We start from the raw sequence: 22980 nt of genomic DNA, 5'->3' as shown, positions 1-22980 counted from the left end.
GGAGTTTTAAAGTTTCTTCTTCCTCTTCTTCCTCTTCTCTTCTCTTTTGTTTCTGCTTCTCCTCTTGTTTCCTGCCCTTTATTATTTTTCTTTGCATTCCGCTTCTCCTTTTCTCTGCCTGTTCATCTCTTTATCTCTTATATTTTTCTTCTCTCTCTCTCTCTCTCTCTCTCTCTCTCTCTCTCTCTCTCTCTCTCTCTCTCTCTCTCTCTCTCTCTCTCTCTCTCTCTCTCTCTCTCTCTCTCTCTCTCTCTCTCTCTCTCTCTCTCTCTCATCGTCCTCCTCTAACAATTTCTTAAGGCTCTTCCTCCATTTTTTTTTTCTAATTTTATCTTCCTTCCCAGACTTCTTGTGTCGTCCACTTTTTATCCCCTCTCTCGTTCTCTGACCTCATTATTTTTTTTTCTTTCCGTGTATTTTACTACTATTCTTCTGTCTCTGTATCTGTCTGTCTGTCCGTCTGTCTGTCAGTCTGTCCGTATTTATTCTCTGACTTATTTTTTTCTTTTTTTTTTCTTCTTCTGTCTGTCTGTCTGTCTGTCTGTCTGTCGCTATCAAGTGTAAGGAAAGTGAGATACTGAAGCAAGGCTGAAGGAAAATATAAGAGAAAACAAAACAACAACATGTGGCCAACAACAACAACAACAAAGAGTGCCATATCGTCTCACCAGGTGGCGCAGATGTCCCTAAAACTCGCACTGAAACAACTTGACCCCCACTTCGAAACCCCCCAAACACCACCACCACCACGAAGGTCACCACCACAACCACCACCACTACCTCAACCATCACCACCACCTCCTCCACCTCCACCTGTAATCCGCCTGGGCCTCCACATCCTCCACCTTCACCTTCAACTCCTCATCGTCGTCGTCATCGTCCTCGTGTCCTCCACCAACGGTAAGGAGAGAGAGAGAGAGAGAGAGAGAGAGAGAGAGAGAGAGAGAGAGAGAGAGAGAGAGAGAGAGAGAGAGAGAGTTATATTATTAAAGATTCGTCTGTTTATCAAAGCTATGTCTGGCTACCATATATATATATATATATATATATATATATATATATATATATATATATATATATATATATATATATATATATATATATATATATATATATATATATATATATATGTGTGTGTGTGTGTGTGTGTGTGTGTGCTGAAAGATTTTGCGAGGGTAAGTTTACTGTTGTAAGGAGACGTTTTTTTTTGTGTGTGTGAGAGGAAGAGAAGGAGGAGGGGGAGGAGGAGGAGGAGGAAGAGGAGGAGGAGGAGGAGGAGGAGGAAGAGGAGGAAGGAAGATGGGGTGGGAGGTGAAAGAAAAATGGAAATTGGTCACTTTTTCTTTCTTTTTCTTTCTATTTGGGAATGTGGGGGAGGGGAGGAGAGGGGAGAGGGGAGAAGCTAAGGAAGAGGGAAGGGGAGGGGAGATCAATGAATGTCTCGTGGGGAGGGAGGGGAGGGGAAAAGAGAAGAGCTGGGGAGTGGGGAGAGCAAGATAAGGTAAAGGGTGATTTCTTCTGTCTGTATGCATGTGGGGAGGAGATGGGGAGGAAGTGATGGACTTTAAAAGTTTGTATTAAAGAAAAGAGAGATGATGGGGAGGAAAGATGATGATGGGAAAAGGGTCATACTTGGTCCATTATCGTGAGGGGAGAAGATGGGGAATGAAGATGGGGAGGTTGTGTATGCTTGGATATTTCGTGGGAACGGGAGAGAGGAAGGCAGGGGAGTCGGGGAGAGTGGGAGAAGGGGAGATGAAAAGGTCACGAATTCTGTGGGGAGGAGGAGGGGATGTGAGGGGAGTTGTCGAGGCAGAGGAAGGGGAAGACAAGCTGGGGAGAGAATTGAGGGAAGGAAGGAAAAAAGAGAGAAGTTTGAGATTTATAGCGAGAAGAAGGAAGTTAGAGAAGGGGAAAAGGAGAAGCAGGGAAAAAGGAAAGGAATTTAGGAGATAAAATGAAGATGGGGTTTTGGAAGGGGAAGAGAAGAAGGGGAAATGGAAGAATATGTAAGAAATCGGAGGGGAGAAAGAGGCCAAAAAAGAGGGGATTTTAGGAAAGGAGGAGGGAGAAGGGAGTTTGGGAGAGGGGAAAGGGAAACATAGAAACATGTAAACATGGAGAAGCAGGCAACAGAAAGCCTATTGGCTCATTACGAGGTCGCCCGCTTTGGTGATTTAATCTGCTCGACAGCCACTTGGGGCTTGAGGAGCAGATGAAAGCACCTCGATATTGAGGAGCAGATGAAAGCACCTCGTTATTCAGTTTACTCCCGACGCAGCGAAGTGACGGTCGATTATATATTTAAAGGAGTTGATGGTATTCGCATTTATACTTCTGAGGGAAGATTGTTCCAGTGGCGCGTGTGTTTGCCGTTTGAAAAGAAACTCCTTCCAATGTCTGTGTTACATCGACTCAACTGAATCGGTAAACCGTTATTTCTAGTTCTTGAGTTGGTTCGCAGTTCAAAGAATTTGGAGTAATCGACGTTATTGAACTTTTTCAGGTACTTGAAGACTTCAATCATATCCCCTCGTAGGCGTCTTTTCTCCAATGTAAAGAGATTGAGTCGCTCGAGTCGTTCCTCGTACGGTTGAGCCCTTAAGGTTGGAATCATCTTCGGGGCGAGTCGCTGAATCCTTTCCAGTAAATCAATGTCCTTTCTGTAATTAGGAGACCAGAACTGTGCTGCATACTCGAGGTGCGGTCTTACCATGGAATTATACAAGGATAGCATCACGTGTGGGAGGAAGGGAGTGAGGGATAAAGAGTGGAAAAGGGAAGATACTGTACCATATGAGGAAGAAACAAAGGAAAGGGAAAGAAGCATGCAAGGGGAGAAGGGGGGAAGGAGGAATATTAGGAAAAAAATAATATTGAAAAGAAAGGAGAATGGGAAAGGAAAAGGTGGGAGAGGCAAAAATTAGGGCAGGAAGAAAAATAACAGAAAATATTAGATTTTGGAGAAAGGGGAAAAGGAAGGGAGAAAAGGGTGAATTAGGGAAAGAGAGAAGGGAAGGGAGAATAAGAGAATGTAAGAAAGTTTAAAGAAAGCGGAAGAGGAGGGAAGAAAAAGGAAGTAACGGAGAGAAAGGAGGAGAAAGGGAAAGGAAGAGCAAAGAAAAGCTGAGCTCATTAATTTTGTGGGAGAGGAGTAGGAAGAGGGGAAGTGGGAGGGGGAGAAAAGGAGGGGAAGGGAAGTAATGGGAGGAAGAGAAGTGACTTTTGCTAGGAATGAAAAGAGAGAAATTTGAATAAGGAAAGAAAAGCTGAGATCATGAATTTTGTGTGGGGAGGAGGAAGAGGGGAGGTTGGAAGGGAGGAGGGGGGAAGGGGAGGGGGGCGGGACGATTGTTTGTTGGCCATTGTTAAGGGGAGGGTAAGGGGGGAGGAGAGTAGTGGGGTTCGGCCACTGTTAAGGGTCGGAGGCGCGTAATAAGCGGGCTGCATCAATAATGATAAATGGGTTTCTTTGTCTCTCTGTCCGCCTGTCATTGCTTTCCTCCATTCTCTCTCTCTCTCTCTCTCTCTCTCTCTCTCTCTCTCTCTCTCTCTCTCTCTCTCTCTCTCTCTCTCTCTCTCTCTCTCTCTCTCTCTCTCTCTCTCGATCTCTCTCTCTCTCTCTCTCTCTCTCTCTCTCTCTCTCTCTCTCTCTCTCTCTCTCTCTCTTAGGCAATGGACCATGCATTAAGGACAGAAAGAAGAAGAACAGTTTTTGACGTATGGGAATGCGTATATCGTGTGTGTGTGTGTTTGTGTGTGTGTGTTTGTGTGTGTGTGTGTGTGGGTGTGTGTGTGAGTGTGTGTGTGTGTGTGTGTGTGTGTGTGCAGATCTTTCCATTTTTCTTTCCGTTAAGTTGAGGTTAGATTAGATTAGATTAGGTTAAAGTCATGTTAGATTAGGTTAGGCAAGGTTAGGGATTAGGTTAGGTTTATTTAGTTAACAGTTAGGGTCAGGTTAAACTAGGTCATGTTTGGTTAAGGTTAGGGTAGAAAGGTCTGGTTAAGTCAGGTTAGGTTAGACTATGTTAAGATATGTTAGAACAGACTAGGTTAGTAAGGTTAGGGTATTGCTAGGTTAGATTAGGGCAAGTTCGTAAGGCCATAAACAGCCTCCTCCCATTCTCTTCCCCACCGCGGTGGGTGGTGGTAATCTGCAGGGACTGGCCGTCACCGCCTTCCCTAATCCCTCATCACCTTCTCTTTCCCTCGCCTCTCAACGCCCTAAATGACTCTTTGGATCGTGAGGGGCCACAGAAATTTCCTTGATGGTGCTGCTCTCTCTCTCTGTTTTTGTTTCTCAATCTGTCTATGCCTATCTATTCTCCACCCATTAAACTATCTCCCCTTTTGCTATCCCTCTTCTCTCCTTTTCTAAACCTACCTTTGTACTTTATCCTTTAATACTTTTTTATTTACTAAACTCACTTTATTTTTATACCATACCTTTTCTTTCTTTATCTTTCCATACCTATCAGCCTTTCTTTATCTCTTTACCTTTACTCTCTCTTTTTCCGTGATGTTTTTCCTACCTTCTCCCTTTGTGTTATATTCCTCTGACAGACAAAGGGTTCGTAGAACTAGTTGTAATGGCACTTGGGCACTTTGGATCAGTTTTGCTGTTTCATAAGTACCTTTTATGAGGTATATTTGTACCCTAGGTCTTCATGAATGTTCTTCCGTTCCTTACTATATACAGACAGCGTTTAGTTATCATTTAGACACTAAAGATCAGTTTTGTGACTTTGCAGCGGGTTTTAATGCAAGAAGTTTTTGAGGGTCCATTCCTACCTTCTTCTCTTTATGTTCCTCTTGTCAAGCATACAAAAAGCCTGACCCACCCAGCTGTTCATCCTTTTCCTTCAGGCTGGTCAATAACTGGGTACCTGGGGAACCAGGCAGAAGGTAAACTGTGGTAACCCGGATGCTACACCTGTTCTTGTCCAACCTATTAACCTTTATCTACTTTAATAAGACCCGAGTCAACCAAACTCATACCGTGCCCCCTACTCTTACCTAAGCCTCACGCCTCCCCCTCCCCTCCCCTCCCACACGACGCCTGTCTTAACTTGTCGCTCTCAAAGTTAAAGGTTAATGAGTGACATGATCCAGTTTTTGGAGCCTGGCGATGCGAGGAGTGATAATGAATGCTTCGCGGCGTACCCGGAGGCTGCTGACAGGCCTGAGCCGTCAGCGATGGTTCCTTAAAACCTTTTTCTTCCTTCCCTGTATGGTTTTGATATAGGCTTTTGAATTTTATATGAGTTATGTTCGGTGTTTTTTTAACATCAGCAATCGTAACAATGGTGGCAATAGCAAAAAGAGAGAAGGATGACAATTACAATATATTACTGCTTTTTAATATACAATTCCTCCTACTTCTCGTATTCCTCCCCCTCCTTCTGCTTCTCCTCCTCCTACATCTCATCCGCCTTTTCATCCATTTATTTCTTCTCATAATCCTCCTCCTCCTTCTCCTCCTACTTATCCTCCTCCTCCTCCTCCTCTTCCTCTTCCTCAACCTACAACTACTACTACTACTACTATTACTACTATTGCTACTACTACTACTACTACTACTACTACTACTACTACTACTACTACTACTACTTCAACAACAACAACAACAACTGAACTCCATACCTGTCGAAACGCCAGGTAGATAAACAGAAGGCTTACCTGTAAAACAGAAAAGGAAAATTATTAATGACTATCAAAACGGACCAAACAAGAATATGATTGAAAAACACACACACAGACACACACACACACACACACACACACACACACACACACACACACACACACACACACACACACACACACACACACACACACATAAAGCTACGTAAATAGGTATAAACCAAAACGAACCGTTCCTACGCCGATGATTCCACTCTGCATTACTCAACTTCTTTTAATAGAAGACCCACCCTACAGGAACTTAGCGACTCAAGGCTGGAGGTTGCAGAACGCTTAACCTCAGACCTCACTATTATTTCCGATTGGGGTAAGAGGAACCTGGTGTCCTTCAACTCCTCAAAAACACAGTTTCTCCACCTATCCACTCGACACAATCTTCCAAACAACTATCCTCTATTCTTTGATAACACCCAGCTATCACCTTCCTCAACACTAAACATCCTCGGTCTATCCTTAACTCAAAATCTCAACTGGAAACTTCATATCTCATCTCTTACTAAATCAGCTTCCTCGAGGCTGGGCGTTCTGTACCGTCTCCGCCAGTTCTTCTCCCCCGCACAGTTGCTGTCCATTTACAGGGGCCTTGTCCGCCATCGTATGGAGTATGCATCTCATGTGTGGGGGGGGTCCACTCACACAGTTCTCCTTGACAGAGTGGAATCAAAGGCTCTTTGTCTCATCAGCTCTCCTCCTCATACTGATAGTTTTCTACCTCTCAAATTTCGCCGCCATATTGCCTCTCTTTCTATCTTCTATCGATATTTTCATGCTGACTGCTCTTCTGAACTTGCTAACTGCATGCCTCCCCCCCTCCCGCGGCCCCGCTGCACAAGACTTGCTACTCATGTTCATCCCTATACTGTCCAAACCCCTTATTCAAGAGTTAACCAGCATCTTCACTCTTTCATCCCTCACGCTGGTAAACTCTGGAACAATCTTCCTTCATCTGTATTTCCTCCTGCCTATGACTTGAACTCTTTCAAGAGGAGGGTATCAGGACACCTCTCCTCCCGAAATTGACCTCTAATTTGGAACACTCCTTTAACCTCTGTTGTGGAGCAGTAAGTAGCGGGCCTTTTTTTTTTTTTTTTTTTTCATTGCGCCCTTGCACTGTCTCCATAGCTTTAAAAAAAAATCAAGGACTAAATTCGCAAACACACAAGCAGGTAGATGAATCTCTCTCTCTCTCTCTCTCTCTCTCTCTCTCTCTCTCTCTCTCTCTCTCTCTCTCTCTCTCTCTCTCTCTCTCTCTCTCTCTCTCTCTCTCTCTCTCTCTCTCTCTCTCTCTCTCTCTCTCTCTCTCTCTCCACCGCTGCAGCGTCCCATTACTTTTGAGCGTTAGATAAAAAAAGCAGTGATATTCTAAAAAAGAAACAAGACGCGAGTGAAGTGATATTTTAAGGCGGCGCTGCATAAATGAATGAGCGTCGAGTGAAAAATGGAGTAAAGAGACGTGAATAATGGAGTGCAGGAAAACAAAAGTATATTGCTGCTGCTGGACCTGTTTATGAAGAATTTTGAAGATTCTGTATTAAAAGAAGGGGAAAATGTAAGCATATATAGATAGATATAGATAGATAGATAGACAGATGGATAGATGGATATATATGTAGATAGATAGAGAAAAAGCATGAGGAAAAAGATTAAAAATAACAGAAAGATACGGAAAAAAAAGAAAGGCTAATATAATAAAGCGTATGACATTTCTCCGAGAGAGAGAGAGAGAGAGAGAGAGAGAGAGAGAGAGAGAGAGAGAGAGAGAGAGAGAGAGAGAGAGAGAGAGAGAGAGAGAGAGAGAGAGACACTCGCCCTGAAAGCCTCGCCGCTGCACCATTTCGACGCTTCACTCGGGAAGTGCAAGATAATAAGAAAAAAAGGAAACAATACAGAGGAGGGAGGCATCTCAGGCCCTTTCCTCCCGTAATGGCGCCAAGAACACGGCTTTCGACGGCGAGTGTGTGGGGAGAAAAAAGGTCAACACCGGAAAGAAATGGAGTGGAAAAAAGGTATTTAAATAAGATAAAATTAAATAAATTGAATAAATAAATGTTCCCCTTACACACAAAAAAAGAGGATAAGAATGAATACAAATACACAATACTCAACATAGAAAAAACACCAACAAACTAGGCAAAACAAACGATAGAAAGAAATACAAGCAAGCAAATTGAAACAAACGCGTCTCAAGATGGATGAAAACGAAAAAAATACACAAATAGAAAAAAAATATTGATAGAACGAGATGCCAAAAAAAAAAAAGGAAAAGTTCAACGATGGAAAAGAAAATGGTAAAGGACAAACAAGCAAATAAGTCAACAAACATACAAAACAAACACATCAAAGGTTTGAAAAAGGTAAAAAAACAAATAAAGGTTAAAAAAAAGGAAGATAATGCAAAAAGAAAAAATAGAAAGCAATCAAACAAATGTCCAAAGAAGGAAAAGTAAAATACCAAAAATGCAAAAACACACACAAAAAAAAAAAAAGAAATCCATTATTAGTATTTCCTTCACGATTCTATTATTTTTTGCCTTAACTAAAAAAAAACATTAAGATGCATTTAAGTTGCAATTATTTATCATTTATGGCACCTAATAATACAAAAAAATAAAAAGTTCGTATTATTATAAACGGCAACTCGTATTCTGCCTTCCCTCGTTGTCGATTTCTTTCACTCATCATTCTTTTTCTCATGAGGTCAACTTCGGCCATTACGGCGGCTGGCGAAGATTTTTTTTTTTTTTGGAATAGGTTTAAAGCAGACAGTTTAATCCTCTCTTCCCTTCTCTTTCTTTCTCCTTCTCATCCTCTTCGTCTTTTCTTTCACTATTTTCATTTCCGTAAATCGTTAACCTTTTAAATTTCTTGCTGCATCTCCTTTTCCTGCAACATCATTATCATATTTATATGTTATTTCCTTCTCTCTTCTTCCTTCCTCCATCCACTTTTATATCCTAAACCTTTTTTTCCTCTCTTCCTCTCTCTCACCTCTTGCTTCTTCCCCATGTTACCTATTTTCTCCATTTTTTCTCTTCTTTCTGTCCATATATTTATTTCCCCCTCTCCTTCATATCTTTTACAGTTTTCCCACTCACTCTCCTCTTACATCTTATTTCCTTCTCTTCTTTCACCATGTTATATATTATCCTCTCTCTCCTCTTCCTCATCTTCATTATATACTATATTTCCTCCGCTCTTTTTCTTCTCCACTACCTTCATATCTCATACACTCTTCTTCCTCTCCTTTTCCCCTTTCTTCCTCATTCTATTACATATTTTCTATCATAATCGTCTTTTTCCTCATCTCTCCCATATATATTTATTACGTGTTCCTTCATCACTGTCATATTTCATCCATCATTCTTTCTCCATCACTCATTTTGCTTCATCTTCGTTCTTCATGTTATCTGTTACCTTCCTCATTTTCCTCTTCTTTTTCTTTATATATTTATTTAACACTTCTGCTTTTTCTCCATCACCTTCATATTTTAGCCATCCGTCTTTCTTTATCACTCATTTTTCTTCACCTTTTCCCTCCACGTTCTCTAACACTCCTCTCTTCCGTCTTCTTTGTCTCCATATTTACTGCCTTTGGTCCTTTCCCTCCTTTATCATGCTTCATATTTTTTCACACTTTGCAAATTTTGTTTTACTTTTCTTCTTACAACTTACTCTTCACCTTTAACTAATTTATTGCTTCATTTATTTGTTTCTTCTTGATCTTTCGTATCTTAAAGCATTCTTCTCTTCTACATTTTTTCTCTGTTCCTTATTTTGTTCGTTATCTTTTTCTGCTTCTTTTTGTTTATCTTTTACGTTCATTATCTATCCATTCCAATCACATATTTTTTTCGTTTTAGTATCCCTTCAATATTCTTTGTATTTTTCTTCGTCGTTATCTTTTCCTTGCCTTCTTTTCTCATCATTTTCCATTTATTGTTTCTATATTGCGGTTGATCTTTCTTTTCATGTTTATTTTATTTTCTCTTTTCATCGTTACCCTTTTTCTCTCATCCTCTCTCCTCATGTTCCTACCGTCTTTCTATGTTATACTTTATCTCATTTCTTTCATCGTTATTTTCCTTCTCATATCTCTCTTCCTCCTTCTCTTCCTCGGTATCATTTTTCTCTCCTCCTCCTCCTCTCTCGCGTCTCACTTTTCCACTAATATTTCCTTCGTCTATTTATCTTTCATCTTAATACTTTCCTTCCCTTGTTGCCTCTTTTCTTCTCAACTTTCCACTTATATTTATTTTCTCTATATATCTTTCCTCATTACTTTCTAACCCTTCCTCTTACCTCTTATTTCTCACTTTCCTCTGTTATTTTATCTGCCACATTTTCTTCCTCTCCTTTTCTTTTCCTCGAGTATAGTTTTTCTTTCCATCTTTTCTCGCTTCTATCGTTTCCATTATTACTTTTTTTTTCATCTTTATTCTCTTGTTTTCTGTGTCTTCCTTCCGACTTTCCCACCACCATCCTCTCTCTCTCTCTCTCTCTCTCTCTCTCTCTCTCTCTCTCTCTCTCCCCACCCACCCGCCACTCCCTCCCGCGCCTCACAACACGATGCCTTGCACTCGCTAATCTCTTGCCGATCCTCCGTCTCCGCTCTTGATCCAATTCCCTTGATTCCTTGGTGACAGCCGACTCCCTCCTTCCCTCTTGCTCTCCCTTAGTTTATCATTCCTATAGAGTTCCTTAGCTTCAGGTTGGTTACAATTTGTATATACTTCCTTAGCTGACATTTGCCTTGTATTCCTGTAGATTTCCTTAGTGTGTGCTTCTTACTCATTTTCGTAGATTCTTTATTGATAGCCTACTCATTTCATCTCATTCTCGCTACGTTATTCAAACATTTCTACATAGTTCGCTAACTTATATTTGTTTATCATTTTTATAGACTCCCGTAGCCTCATATATTTAACATTTGTATGGACTCCTTCAGCCAATACTTGTTTACTATTTCTACAGACTCCGTGGCACATGTTTCTAGAGTCATAAAGGAGCTGATGTGCTCATTACTAATGGTGAATAGCTTACGTCTTTTGCTGAGCTTATTCTAATCCTAGTACTTTAATGCTTCTCACCTGTTTCCTGAGTTTATTTTAATGTTTGTTTAGATTCTCTCTCTCTCTCTCTCTCTCTCTCTCTCTCTCTCTCTCTCTCTATATATATATACACACACACACACACACACACACACACACACACACACACACACACACACACACACACACACACATTGTACCTCTTTCGAATCCTGTAAAACCTGTACACCGTTTGTAGTTTAGATTTTTATTCCAAAGTCTAGACTCTTCAGACCTCCCTCTCAGATCTGAATCCAATGTATAATTTGAGTAAATATTTTAACTCTAGCAAAGTCCTTAATCTACGTACATTGCCAACACAATCTTAAAATGGATTATTTAAGGCTTAATCTCTCTATATAAAAAGCTTGAATAACTGTTTGACATCTTTACATTCGTACGAAAATACTTCAATCTTTCTAATACATAAAAAAAAGTACTGTGAGCTTACTCAGATTAAAAGATTCATCATCGTCATCATCAACAGTAGTGGCTGCAGCTGATGCTGATTGACATTTTAAGTCTTCGTAAGCTTCCGGCACACAGGATTTCATGTTTTTGTTTTTAATCACAGTAAAGCCTTTCAAACATTCACATAATAAAGGTTCTAATATTTCAAACTCCCATTTCGTCATGTTTTTCCCCCGTCTTCAGTACGTTTCAACGCCATTTATTTCTTCATTTATTAATCCTCTGACTCCTGTTGTACCTTAACCCATTTTTACACCGCACATTTCATAATTTTAGTAAGCTCGAAATCTTTTTTCTTTCCGTTCATTCAGCATCTAATGGGTCCCTTCTAATACCACTTCTTAATCCACCCAAAGCGCTTCATAATTTTATTTTCAGTCACACTATAAAGCTATTTTCATTTTCTTCCTGCCCAATTTATCCGTTCACATGCCGCTTACTTCCTAACGTAAGTAAACTCAACGTGCATATTATATTTAGTTATTTCATGTCACTGACTTTTTATTTTATTCTTTTCGATTCCAGGTGTTCGAATGCCGCCTAAATTCAAAATAAAGTTAACCATTTATTTCCATTCCTTCAGAACCATTTTAGAGCTTAACCTAAGAAGTCTTCCAGTGCATTTTTTTGATACTTTTCTTTTTGTTATATTTTTCACTCTCTTCAACTCTACCACCTCCCAGCTTCTCATTCCTTTTATTTTTTCTTATAACTGTTGAAATACTGATTACTTCCTAATAAGTAGTATGCAATTTATCCCCTTTTCCTTCAAGTGTTTTAATGCGACCCATGTCCTAATCTTTCTTCTTTTACTCATATTTTTCACTCTTCAGTCCCACCGCCTCGCTGCATTTATTTCTGCCTCTTATAAGTGTTCTAGAGCCACTTACTTCGTAATAAACTAACCAATACATATTAATTTATCTTGTAATTGTTTTCTCACCTACTTCCTAACCCAAAGAAGACATCATCGCATATTTTTACTCTTCTGTTACTTATATTTTTTCCACTGTCTTCACCTCCACCACCTCGCTGCTTTTTATTCCTTTCTCTTATAAGTGTTTAATGGCCGCTTACTTCTAGATCAAATTAGGTATTTATATTCCTTTCTCTTCTAAGTGTGTTAATGAGACCTATTTCCTAATTCATATAATATCACAGTCCATTTTTTACTCATCTCTCTTCTTTTAGTTATATATTTTCCACTCTCGCCAGTCCCGCCGCCTCGCTGCTCTTCATTCCCATCTCCACTTTCACTCCTCAACACGCTGCCACAAGGAATACAAAGTACGCCCCTTAGACTCCCCTTTCCCACCCTTCCTTTCCTTCTTTCTCCTACCCTTACCCCTTCCCTTCCTCTTCCGTCCCTCCTCTCCCTTCCTCTCTCCTCTCCTCCCTTCTTCCCCTTTCACCTCCCCCTTGCACGCTAGGTCAGCAAGGATTAATGTGGAAGGAACACACCGAAACAACACGTTCAGGAAACACTGGTAGGCAAGTTTTTTTGGGGGTGGGAAGGAGTTTCTCGAGTGTTTTTTTCTTCTCATTCTGTCTGCACACACACACACACACACACACACACACACACACACACAGGAAGGCAGGCAGGCAGGCAGGCAGGCAGGCAGGCAGGCAGGCAGGCAGGCAGGCAGGCAGACAGACAGACAGACAGACAGACAGACACAGTTAGAGCGTCTGCCTCATGACCAGAAGGACCGGGGTTCGATTCCCCGACAGGGTAAAAATAAGTTGGGTTTACCTTCTTTCACGTGTAGCCCCTGTTCACCTAGCAGTGAGTAGGCACGCGACGTAAGGCGAGGAGTTGTGACCTCGTTGTCGTTTATTTTATTTTATTTTATTTTTTATTTATTTTTTTTTTTTTTTTACGTGTACGCCTGTAGCGCCGGTAGGCTCTCTTGAGGGGCCTGGATGGAAGTTGGCCCCAGCCCGTCATGGCGCAGGCAAGTGTTTATAGTGGCGCCACCTTCTCAGTCCTCCCCAAAGATCGGTCCAAGGTCTATATAGTAACATGTAGGGACACTCTTTTGAATAAAACCGTCCCTTCCCGCGCATGACATAGGGCTGAGGGGTACACTGAGCTGAGAGTGAGAGCTCAGTCGCTCTGAAGTCACGGTCGTGGTGGTGTTGCGGTCGTGTCCGCTCGCCATCGCGATACTTTTCACCATCGACGTCATGCCCAACACTTGTGCAGTTATATATATATATATATATATATATATATATATATATATATATATATATATATATATATATATATATATATATATATATATATATATATATATATATATATATATATGATATGCAAAATTACAGATTTACGATGACAGTGATGTCACTAAATATAGCCTGTCTGGTGCAACATCAGATAGTATACTCTGCTGTACTCAGGGGCGATGCCAGACATTGTAGACATCGGGACTTAAATCCTGTCTGACAAAGGGGAGGGGTCCGGGTGTATGCTCCCCTGGGAAAAAATAACAACAACCCCATAGATAGTGACTTCTGGGGACTTAAGGGACTTTGGTATAATGACAAAATTAATTTATGATACGTCTTACACTAGAATCAAGTTACTGTATAATGAATTAAGTAAAAAACATGTACATCTTAACACCTTAAAATCTTAAAAAAAGATCTGGGGCTTTTGATGAAAGATCTGGGGCTCAAGCCCTAAAAGCCACCCTCCCCCGCCGCCTATGGTTGTAATAAATGAGTCGGCCCAAAGAGTTTTATAACTATAATTGTTGTAGTAGTAGATGTCCTACCTTATCCTCATGTTTACTGAATTATGAAACCCACGTGAAGAGCAAGGAAACCATATAAGTCTATCGTTAAACCAGTTTTCCATCCTAACTTTTCATAAACGAATTCTTAAATCGATCGATTCTTGATCGTCATGAAAATTAACCTATTACCAAGTCTAAACAATAAAAAAAATCAACCTATAACATTACATTTACTGTGGTAACAAAATTTTAATGTAAGAACTAAATAAACGTTAAAAGTTGACATTTTACCGTAGTCTCTGCTTAAACATTACTTCATCCATTTTCTGTCATCGCTACTCCATGATACGTCACAGCTATACCTCCCACCCCTCCCTCATACTCCCTCCCCCCGATGCGCGTGCCCAGACATTCCTTATTTTGACAATGGATCGGTCACTGAGTTCTGAGCTTTTTTCGTAGGGGAACGGCTGGCTGTCTCGAGAGAGACCCGCAGCAGACCAAGAGGTGAATTACACACACACACACACACACACACACACACACACACACACACACACTTTTTTCGGCTCGCGTGCATGTGCTTATGATGAGAGAGAGAGAGAGAGAGAGAGAGAGAGAGAGAGAGAGAGAGAGAGAGAGAGAGAGAGAGAGAGAGAGAGAGAAAAGCAGGCACAATCAAACAGACACAGACCAAAAGTTGAAGAAACAAGAACAGAAAAAGAAAACGAGAAAAAAACAAAACAAAAACACGAGGAAAGAAACACCTGGAAAACATAACAAACTGGTGTTGCTGGTGTGTCAATTTTGTGTTGCGAGGAGGGGAAGAGAAGAAAGAGAAGGAGGAGGAGGAGGAAAGAGTAGAAAGTGGAGAGAAAACAACACTGCAACACTTCCGGAAATCGAGTGTTACTTTATATAGTGAATTTGTGAGAATCTGAAATTGTGTTGTGTGTCAAACAAGGAAAGGGGAAGAGGGAAGGAGGGAAGGAAGACAGAAGGGAAGGAAGGAGGGAGGAAGAGGAAAGAGGGAAGGAAGAGATAAGGGAAAAATGATGGAAGTGAGCATGAAGGAGAGGCAGGGAGGGAGGATGGAAAAGAGAGAATGCAAATAAATATGGAAAAAGGGAAGGAAGTAAGAAAAGAGAATGAAAAGTAAAGCAGAGGGAAAGAAAAAAAAGTACAGAGGCAAGAGAGGAAGGGAGGTAAGAGAGCGGGAAAGAAAGGAAGAGAAAGAAGAGATAGAAGACTATATTGAGGGGGCAAATAATAGGATTAGTAGACAAGAATAAATGAAAGAAAAGGACGAAAATAAAATAAATAGAACAGTAGAAAGAAAATGCAGGGATAAAAAAAAGACACCAAAGGAAAGAAGTAGATGAGAAAGAGAGAAAGGGAGGAAGAAATGAAAGAGAAAATAAATGAAAGAAAGGAAGAAACTACGGAAGAAGGGAAGGGAGGGAAGATAGGAAAAGCGGAGGAAAGGAGGAAAGGAAGAGAGGGTGGAAGGAAATCATGAAGAACGGAAGTAAGGAAGAAGAGAAGGGAAAGAAAGAGGATGTCAGAAAAAGGGGAAGTAAGGAAGAAAGGAAAGGAAAGGAAAATAAAAAAAAGAAACTAAGAAAGAAGAGAAGAGAAGGAAGAAAGGAAGAGAGGAAAAAAGGAGAGGAAGGAAGAAGTGTGCGAGAAAGGAAAGATGGAAGATAGAAGGGAACCAAGGAAGAAGAGAAGGGAAGGAAATAAGGAAGAGAGAGGACGGAAAGGGAGGAAGAGACGAAGGGAGTCAGGAAGAACGAAAGTAAGGAAAAATATGGAAGAAAATGAGGGAAGGAACAAAAAAACATCATTATAAAGAAGGAAGAAGACAATTAATGAAAACACACACACACACACACACACACACACACACACACACACACACACATGCGGTAGTCTTGGGCCAGAAAACAAATGGTAAAGGAGATTCAATTACATTATATCTTGTTTAGCTGAAAATGTCGGATCAGAGGAATAAAAAGTCCGATATATAAAGGCTAAATAAGATAAGAAATAGTTGGGGTATTATCTGGTTCATTTCCAATTTTTCTCTCTCTCTCTCTCTCTCTCGGCAGCATTTTTAGCATGGCTTCCTAATTAATTAAAGGAAAAAGTGATGCAAATGAGCCCGTGATTGGATGACTCTGATTTCATAGATTATTATTACCATTATTACCTCCGACAACGAAGTTGGGAGGAGGTTTTATTTTCGGTCCGGTCAGTGTGTTTGTTTGTTTATTTATATATTTATTTATTTGTTTGTTTGTTTGTTCGTGAGCAGTCTCCTGTGCACAATTTTGCGGATATCTCAACCAATTTTTCAGAGAAGCTTCGTGTTCATCCAGAATTAAACCCGTTAGATTTTTTATGTCAAAGGTTAAAGGTCAAGGTCAAGGTCGCACAAAACGTCAGATTGGCCATAACTTCAGTTCTCGCCATCGTAGAGACTTTAGACTTGGTTCATATTTTAGCTCACGGAAAAACGCACCTTGCATGGACTTGACCTTGACCTTTGACCTTGACCTCGAAAAGTTCGCCCAAGGTCAAAGTTTCCAAAAAATTGAATTTCATCAAATTTCGAAACAAATGCTTCCATATGATGCATAGGATCACAGTTGATGCCCATACCAATTTTCAGGACGATCTTTGGCGGAGGTGTGCACTCTCCGAGTGTTATGCGTCTAGTTATTATTATTATTATTATTATTATTATTATTATTATTATTATTATTATTATTATTATTATTATTATTATTATTATTATTATTATTGTTGTTGTTGTTGTTGTTGTTGTTGTTGTTGTTGTTGTTGTTGTTGTTGTTGTTGTTGCTGTTGCTGTCATTATTACTATCTTCTCCTCCTCCTCCTCCTTATCATCATCATCATCACTACCATCATTATCATCAATATTAAAGAGAAACTTGAACTGATAAAGGTTCTTCTATTATTTTTTTTCAATATTTAGTTTTAAAAAAATGATCCTGCTTCCACTCTTCTTGCTTTTACTTCATTCACATCCTTCGGCTTGATCATCTTTACCGCGTTTTCTTAAGGCATTACTGCGATATTTGGTATTAAGCGACTAAGGAAGGAAGGAAGGAAGGAGGGAAGGAAGGAAAGAAGGAAGGAAGGAAGGAAATGCTGAATTATATGGTGCATCTGTTAAAGTCCTAAATGTGTTGCGTTACTCAAGGAAGATAGAAGGTAAGAAGGAAGGAAGGAAGGAAGGAAGGAAGGACAGGATGGAAAAAAGGAAAGAATGGTATGTAGTAATAAGGAAGAAAGCCGAAAGATTAATGGATGGATAAATGAAAGGAATAAAAAGAGTAAAGAAAATCAATGAATGAAGGAAATATAAAAAAGAAAAAAAGAAAGTGTTTTGGGTGGGAAGAAAGGGAAGAGGAAATAAGGCAGGAAGGAAGGAGGGAAGGTGTAAGGGAATATGGGAAGTAAATGAAGGAATAATGAAAAAAAAACAAGAAAAACATTTTAATACAACACATAATACACCGTAAGCAAAATACCATCAGGTTAACACAAACACAAAAATAGACATGATCGAAAGACAAGACAACGAAAAATAGAGAAAGACAAAGAAATATCAGTATAATACACCATTCCAAAATACAACAACAACAAAAACGAATTAGAAAGACAAAAAAAGAGAAGTAAGAAAAATGATAATATTAATAAAAGAAGAGTAGAGAACACAGCTAAAGAAAAACAAAACATGAGAAAATAAAACAAACTACTACACTGATACAACACACGACACTCCAAAATGCACGAAACACACACAAAAAAATACAATAAACAAACCAAATGCAATATATAAAAAATAAATAACGAAATATACACAGACAAAACACTGCAACACACAACAAACAACATCATAACACATTCAGTCATGTGGAAAGCGATACATTCTCTCTCTCTCTCTCTCTCTCTCTCTCTCTCTCTCTCTCCACTACGATATTGCTTACGTTTCCTTCCCTTTTTGTTACCTTATTTTCCTTCGCTTCTTTGCTTTGTGGACGAAGAGAGAGGCTTCGGGGGGGGTTGAGGAGGAGGAGGAGGAGGAGGAGGAGGAGGAGGAGGAGGAGGAGGAGGAGGAGGAGGAGGAGGAGGGGGAGGGGGTAGGAGAGAAGGAGAGGGAGGTGCATAGGATGGGGTGGGATATGACGGTAAGGAGCAAAAAGTACTACAATGATTGGAAAGAAGAGGGAGAGGAGAGGAAGAAGGGGGGAGAGAAAGGAAGGAAGGAAGAAAGGAAGGATTGGTAAGAGGAAAGGAAGAAGGAAAGGACGGATGGATTGGTGAATGGAAGGAATGATGAGTAGGAAGAGTAAAGAGAGGGAAAAAAAGTTTAAAAGAAATAAAGGAAAAGTGAAGGAAAGGCAGATAGATTGGAGAGAAAATGGGGAAAAAAAGGAAATAGGATGTTTGGGAAGTAAGATGGCAAAAATGAGAAGACAAAGGAGGAAAGGGGAACAGAATGGAGGTTAGAGAAGAAGGGGAGAGAAGATGAGGAAGGAAGGGCGAGGGGAGAAATGGGGGAAGAGGAAGGGAGAATAGAAAGTGACAGGATTGACAAACTAAAATAAGAGAAAATGGGAAAGGGGAGAAAGAAGAGGTGAGGAGGAAAAGAAATGAGAGAGAATGAAGAAAAGGAGAAAGGAAAAGAAGAAGGCTGGAAAGGAAGAAGTTAATTAGATAAAAAAGGATGGAAAAGAAGATAAATAGAAAGGTAGTGAAGGGAGGATGGACCAAAAAAGAAGTAGGAAGAAATGAGAAAGAAGAGAAAGGAGGAGGAGGAGGAGGAGGAGGAGAAAGAGAATATAAGTAAGGAGAAAAGGGAAAATAAACAATGAGGCGTAAATGGAAGGAGGAAAGGTAGGCTGAGACGAAGGGGAGAGAAAGATAAGGATAAAAAAAGAAGAGTAGAAAAGGAAAGAAAAGGAGAAAAAAGACGTGGAGAAGAAAGGAGGATAAAGTGAGGAAAAGTGACTAGGAATGGAGGGGAAAGGACATAAATGAACAAGGGGAAGAGAAAGACGGGAAAAGAAAAAGGAGGTAGAAGGTAAAAAGGAAAGAGAAAAGGGGAGAAGGGTAATGAAAAAAGTGGAAAATGGATAGTTCTTCCCCCACCGCCTCCACCACCACCTCTTACTCCTACACCACCACCACCATCGCCACCACCGCCTCCTCCTCCTCCTCCTCCACCTCACACCTGTATCACCCACACCTGCCGACAGACACGCTCCTCTCTCGCCTTTTAATTGAAACTAAAGGGAAGAGAACGAGAGGAATGGGTGAAGGGGAGATGGTGAAGGAAAGGGTGGAAGGAGAAGTGGAAGGGGAAGCGGAGAGTGAAGGATGAAGGGAAGGGTGAAGGGAAAGGAAAGGGTGCGGAGGAAAGGGTGCGTGGAAGAGGGTGAGGGGGAAAGAGTGAGAGGAATAAGGTAAATAATGAGGAAAAGATGAAAGTAGAAGAAAAAATGATTGTGGTATAAGACGGAACAAGTGTTAATAGCACAAAAACTGTGCTAGATCGGCGTCGCATGACCTTCCAACACACCCCAACAATTTATAGTATGCAACTAGGGGTCTAAAATGGAAAATGGTGAAAAGTAAGGATGGCGCCGCTATAAACACTTGCCTGCGCCACAATGGGCTGGGGCAGACCATCAGGTCCTACTATGAAGGCCTACCGGCGCCACAGGCCAAGACGTACAAAAAAAAAAAAAACTAATGCCATGTTGTAGGGTTCATCAGGGCTAACAAATGTTATTATACAATGTCATGTCTACAATGCATGGGTGAGCCAGGGAAACAACTTGAAGAGAACAACAACACCAAGATGGACAATCTGTTGATCGGCGACGCAGACGCCGATAAGAAGGAAGAATAAATGAGAATGAGAAATAAGTGGAAGTGTGTGTGTGTGTGTGTGTGTGTGTGTGTGTGTGTGTGTGTGTGTGTGTGTGTGTGTGTGTGTGTGTGTGTGTGTGTGTGTGTGTGTGCGTGTAAATCTGATCTTCCATGAAATTAACAACAAAAAAATGTATATCGCACCGCTTAAAACATTTTCAGGTTCACTTAAATTAATGAAAACCTTAAAATTTCGCCCAAAATATCCTCGCCATGAATTGCAGATGCAGAAGAATATTGACAAGTGCGGGTCAGGGAGGGAGAGAAAGGAGGGAGGGAGGAGAAAAGAGTCTGTTGTTTCGGGAAGTGAGGGAGAGAAGCAAGGGAAGGAGGGAGGAAGGAGGAAAGGAAAGGAGGGAGGCAATGAGTAAGTGTTTTGTTTCTGAAATAGGCTGTGGAGGAGGAGGAGGAGGAGGAGGAGGAGGAGGAGGAGGAGAGGGAGGGACATGAGGCGGGGTATATTTAGAAGCAAAGAAACTGAAGAAAGATGCGAGAAACCTGAAGCACCGTAAACACACACACACACACACACACACACACACACACACACACACACACACACACACAAACACATTGTTTATTTTCCTGTATCTTTCTATCTGTCTGTCTCCTGCTATCTTCTTTTACTTTTTCATCTATATTTCAACAACACGGGAAAGATAAGAACTAGGAGGAGGAGGAGGAGGAGGAGGAGGAGGAAGATAAGGAGGAGGAGGAACAGAAGCAGAAGCAGGAGGAGGAGAAGTAGCAAGAGGAATGGGATGATGAATGGAAGGAGGCGGAGGAGGCGCGGTATGCAGGGCAGCCCTCCGTCCCTCAATGCGAGTGTTTCAGCGCGGCGGCGAGCAACTTCCCGGCCAAGTCAGACGTCGCCAGGCATTCACTTTGATTCGCGGAGTTTCTGTTCCTTCCTTTTCCCCCGCCGCCGCCTGTCAGCCGAGCGGTAACCAATGCGCATCACGTCCCTTCGGTGTCCCGCCTTGATCTGTTTCTCCCTCATTCGCTCCCCGGACCACTGAAGGCTTGGACGCTGTGTTTGTTTCGAGTTGAGGGAATTCTGTTTGTCCGGTGTCCGTGTGTGTCCAGATCAAGACGTCCTTGGATCTTCCTTTTCCTTTTTGAGCTCTGTTTGGTGTAGCTTACTCGAGGGTTCTTGAGTTCTTGGCCTTACTCTTTAAAAAGGTTGTCTGAGGTGTATTGTTACTGAACGCACCTAGACTAATATCAATTTCTCCTTGGATTAAGACGTCTTACGATGTTTTTTTTCGGTTCTGTTCAGTATGACTAATTAAAAGGCTGCTTCAAGTACTTTTTGAACATTAAAAGTAGACTGACATAACAATCCTCGGATCAAGGCTTCCAAAGTTTCTCTAGGATGTGTTTCGGTGATGCTCAGACTGACTGCTGTGACTGATAAGTTTCTAAAGAATGAATAAGTTGACATACTAAGTTTATTTCGTTTTTGTGTCGAATTGTCCAAGGGTTCACGAAGATGGACAGAAGTTTTGTTTTTCCTGTATGGAATTGCTACAGCGCTTCAAGATGATGCAACGACAACTTGTGGCCGTACTCCACACTGTCCCTTACTAAGAGGTGACAGTTGTTACCAAGTCGGCAATCAACGGCAGCCTCAAAAGTGCTTGTTGCCTTCCATGAACTTCAAACACTTCGCTTCAAACTTTTTTCTTGGCATATCAGCGTTCTACTATTACTAACAGAAAAGACCAAAACCTACAAATAGGCCGCATATAGCTGTTCCTGCAAACAGTGATGCCCGAACACGAATCAAGAGTTTCGCGAGGTGTCTCGAAAGCAATGAGTCGTTTTGTAGAGGAAGGGAATATGACTGGAAGTATGAATACGTTGCGAGTTACCAATATACATTTTGCTTTTTTCCTTTTAAAATAACACCTTGCCTTTCTCCTATACTTTAATTATATCAGAAACACTTTGATTGCTTTACACTTTGATTAAATATGACGGCAAAACTTAAGAATAACCACTCCAAACCAATATTCGTAGTAATTTAGCACGTGAAAGAATTATTATTATAATGCATTTTTGTATACGTTTTACCTTGGGGAGGGGCCAGGGGGGCAAGCCTCATTAATTATAGAGTTAGGTGGCTTGGATTTTCTAAGTCCATTGTTATTGTTTCACAACTGCCTCTATACACAGACTGAGCCTCATACCTGCCTTGCAGTGCACCCTACAAACTAGTTCGTAAGTCAGTAATATCCAAAATGCGCATGGATTATAACGATTTCGGACAAAAAAACGGTCTTTTAAGAGTTTTACGTTATTTTTTTCTCTATATTAAAGCAACTAATGCCGCGGCTATTTGTATTTTCTAATACATTCGTAAAATATTACTACGCGAGGGTATCAGCGGCGGCACCTAACGGTGGGTTCCTGAAGTCAGTTGTTTTCAAGCCGCCATAATGGATGGAAGGCCCGACACTCACTCCCTCAAAATATCCGTCGACTTTACCTTTCGGTAAGTGTTAACTGAGTATTTAACCTCTTTATTGGTGTGCATGTAGGTTGACAAAAGGACCGATTACTATCCCAGTACCGGGTCCAACAAAGACACGGGCGTGTCAAGTGTCACATATGGTGTGACAAGCACGTGTCAGAAAACAAACGGATATTGTTCAATGCGCGATGCTTATAGTGGAGTTTGAGTAAAATGGAGGCCAGGATCATACGTAGCAGTCGATAGGTCACTCCCGTTTCAGTTAACAGCAGGAGTGTCAGTTCGATCTGGATGACAGCTGTCACAAATCTGTTTTATTTTGTACCTTAAACTACTCGGTAAAAATTATCTAGCATCGACTTACAAGAAGTGGACGGGTTAACCGTCAGTATTGTACAATATGTAATTATGAAACATGACATTTCCCAGGAGTTGCTCGACTACGATTGGGGTGGTGGGGTGAGGGTTCAACTACGCTGATCATCCAATTGCACGCCCTACACTCGTGAACAGACCCGCTGCAGCGGCT

The sequence above is a fragment of the Eriocheir sinensis genome, chromosome 1 (assembly GCF_024679095.1).
Source record: "Eriocheir sinensis breed Jianghai 21 chromosome 1, ASM2467909v1, whole genome shotgun sequence".
Taxonomy (NCBI): Eukaryota; Metazoa; Arthropoda; class Malacostraca; order Decapoda; family Varunidae; genus Eriocheir; species Eriocheir sinensis.
Note: the sequence above shows the minus strand (reverse complement) of the source record.